This window comes from Lactuca serriola, chromosome 5 (genome assembly GCF_051521515.1).
Source record: "Lactuca serriola cultivar US96UC23 chromosome 5, Lser_US96UC23_V15, whole genome shotgun sequence".
Lineage (NCBI taxonomy): Eukaryota > Viridiplantae > Streptophyta > Magnoliopsida > Asterales > Asteraceae > Lactuca > Lactuca serriola.
In genome coordinates this window covers 245,925,921-245,929,650 of record NC_136412.1, presented here as the reverse complement: position 1 = coordinate 245,929,650, position 3,730 = coordinate 245,925,921, and the positions used below count along the sequence as shown (strand labels likewise).

Below are 3,730 nucleotides of genomic sequence, written 5' to 3'. Positions count from 1 at the left end.
TCCTTACTCAGAAGCTGCATATGCTTGACCAAGTCATTCAGAAGGCAGTTGCTCCCATATCGAAGTTTGCTCAAATGTTGCCACAAAATGCCCCACTTGTTGTCACAGGGGTGCAAGGGGGAGAAAAGAAGGTGAAAAACGAAACAAATGTCAATAAAAAGGGAGAAGGTGAGAAAAAGACAACTGAAGATTTGAAAGTTGTTGGAAATGTGATTTCTACACAAATCCTTGTTTCAATTCCAATGAAGTCTGACCGCATCTCAACAACTATAATAACCACAAAACCGATTATAAAACCGAAAGGGATTGTGATTGGTTCGGCTACAGAAGGGGGTAGTTCAAGTTCCTCAAAACCGAATCCTGATTTGAAAGATAAAGGGAAAGGTGTTTTAATTGAAAAGTCTAAAGAAGAAAAGAAAGTAGAAGTCGAAGCTGAGATAGAAATTCAAAGGCATATTCAAAGTGTATTGAGGCTGAGGGAGAATGATCCACCTGGTATAGACAAAGGTGATCCCAAGAAGCTATATTCATATGAATCAATTGAGTCAAGAGTTGCATTTAATCACATGTATGCTTTCTAGAAGAAGCCGAGAGAGAGCTATTCGATTTCTAACACTGATTTCAGTCAGTTGGACTTTCCGATAAACGAAATGATGTTTATCACTGAACAATACAAAGTTAGTGAGAAATTCAAGAACCCAGATGATTATACACACATGAAAATTCATTTTCATGCTGTACTTGGAAAAGATCAAGATGAAGTGTGGTCCCTGGTCAAGATCAAGAAAGTTATTGCTATTAAGAAGGATGTCATGTTCAAAGACATGATACAAAATTTTAGGTATCATGTTGTTCGTGCAAACAACAAATCATTTGACTTCAGCATTGCAGACTTCCCTTTAATGAACTTGAATGATCTTATTCAAGTTGCATTGATTTTAAAAGAAATGGAAACATCTCAACTCAAGAGTACAGACAAAGAAGTGTTCAGACTAGGTCTTGCTCACATTAAAATCTTTATTGACAATTATTATGATTATCTGGCCCTGACGGAGGAAGAGTTGTTGGCTTTGAGTTTGGATAGGAAAGTAACTGTAGCTATGGAACCTTCGAAGCCACAAGCTGAGTTAAAGAAGTATGCTGATGGAGAGACATGTTTGAAACCATTTGGTTTAGTTTTTGCTTGGAAGGACACAAAAGGGAAGGCTAAGAGGTTTCTCTTTCAAGTTGTTGAGATCGAAAGATATACAACGTCGTAATATAAGAACTTTATAGTTCATATGAACAACTGCAGGAAAAACAACGATGGTGACAAGAAGGAGTTAAAGAAGGTTTTAACCTGGTACTCAGAGATATGAAGGATGATGCACTTTGCTATTCAGATTCTCACGAATTGAGTAGTTCGACTCGTTTACAAAGGGGGATATTGTAAGGGTCAAAGTCTTGTAAAGAGTCGAATAGTGTTTAGTCAATTTCATATGTAACATATTTGCTAAGTCACTTTTGTACGAAGCTTAATGGATTTAGAGTTAGTATTTTTTGTACTCTCTATTTCCCTATAAATAGGGACTGAGCTTAGATTTAGACATACGAGTTTTCCAATATTGTTGTCTATTTTTGTAATCAAGCTTATTTGAGAGTAATACAAACTTCAAAGTCTTATTTACTTTCTGAGCTCTTTACATTGATTGATCTTATTCACAATCGATATCTTGAATACAATTCTTCTACAGGCACCTGGTAATTTAGTGACCATTAGATTACAAGAGCTAGGATTGAACCAATCTTTGATAAGTAATTTAAGTTATTAAATTTGGCTATCCTGGATAACATATATTGTGACAATAATCGTGTTTGTTTAATCAATCTTTCATAGCTGCATTCTTAATTCATAATTGATTATGTGTTAAATTATGTGTGACCATGCATAGTTCTACATGAATTGGTTAAGCATTAGTATATTTAGAGTTAAAGTACTAATAATATATTAATTGGTAACCAACGTGAATTATCCATAATAAGTAGCTAACCATTGAGGAGAAGTGGATTCAAACTAAACAGAAGTGTTTTTAGTAATTGATTGAATTTGATAGTTGAGTAATTAAGTTTGTTTGAACTTGCAAAATCAGATAAAACCCACTTAAACTTTTGCTTAGATTTTTAGGTTAATTTAGTTGTAATTAGGTTAATTAATTAAATCCATTCTCTGAGTTCAATACCTGACTGTTTGTGCTACACTATTTGCGAAAAGGTCCACTGCCTTTAGTCGAATAGCTAGTTAGATAGTAGGTAAAATTAGGTGTAGTAATATTTCGACAACAAGTTTTTGGCGCCGTTGTCGGGGAACGACTATTTAGTTTAAATTTTATTTGCTGTAGGTTAATAAATCCTTTTTGTGGGGTAAAAACTGCAAAAAGTTAATTTTGAGCATTAGTTATTTTTAGAACTAAACTCACGACGTGAGCCCTGTCATTTACGTTTATTTTTGTTTTTCGTTTTTGTTTAGGATTTCTACGACATCACGACGTGGGATTATTAGCCACGACGTGGTGAGCATTCAGTAGGATTTTTTAAGTAGTTTTAGGTCAATTTTACATTTTTATTTTTGTTTTTGTTGCAGTAGTACATAACCCGAGGATCTAACACACCTTTGATACCACCGCTTGAAGATACGGAGTCAGTCCTTCATTAAAAAAGGGATAAAAATGTAGGATAAACCAACCCACCAAAGAAGTCACCTTTCAAAGGTCTTAAGTCAATTTTTGGAAAGAAGAAGGGGAAGAACATGGGTGAATCAAGCAATTCCTCAAAGAATGAAAGCAAGTTAGAAAGCTTTGCGCAAAATCCTAATCTTCACGAATTTGATTCCGAATCAGAAACCGATAAAGAAGAAAGCGAACCCGAAGAAGATCTAAAAGACGAGATGGTGAACATTGCCAACATGTCCATGGAGGGATATAAGAAAAGAATCTGAGAGGACACCGGTCTCGGTCTCGTGCAACCTGCAATTCCTGCCACCGCAACATTTGAGCTGAAGGGACATATTCTTTCCGCACTTAAGGAAGTCCCGTTTTCCAGGAAAGATCATAAGGATGCATACAAGCACCATTATGAAGTCAATGACATAAATGATTACTTCAACATCCCGAATATTCCAAGAGAGACAGTGCTTTTGAGAATGCTTCCCTTTACTTTCAAGGGAGGTGCTAAAGATTGGTTGAAGGCACTACCACCCGGTGCAATTACTACTTGGGCGCAAATGCGTGAACAATTCCTACAACATTTTTGCCCACCTTCTAAACTTGCTAAACTCAAGAAAGTCATAACAAACTTTTAGCAACAATCGGGTGAGTCACAATACGATGCATGGGAGAGATACAAAGGCTTGATAAGAAATTGTCCCTAAAATGATTTGAATGAGCAGCAAGAAGTATAATGTCACACCCCAAAACCGAAAACGGAGGAATACGTTCTGGGGTGGAGGACGTCATGTTCAGTATCATAACAATGCATAATAGTAAAACAAGCAACCACATCCATAGCATTAATATAATAATTATAATACAAGTGTGTTCTGGACATTTATGTATAAACGAATAGTATAAACAAAATAAAAGATGAGTCTTATATGTGCTCCATCTTCCAAAAGCTGCACCAGCACCTGCTTATTTCTGACCTGGGAATACAAGTTATTTTGGAAACGAGTATCAGCATACAGTTGGTGAGTTCA

General features: G+C 35.8%; 1 non-coding gene across 1 annotated transcript; it reads right to left on the bottom strand.

Moving 5' to 3' along the window:
- Window positions 1-3,307: 3,307 nt before the first annotated feature.
- On the bottom strand, window positions 3,308-3,414 carry LOC145056063 (small nucleolar RNA R71). The gene has a single exon (XR_013685601.1). It is a non-coding gene; the product is annotated as a small nucleolar RNA R71 (small nucleolar RNA).
- Between the last annotated feature and the right edge of the window lie 316 nt (window positions 3,415-3,730).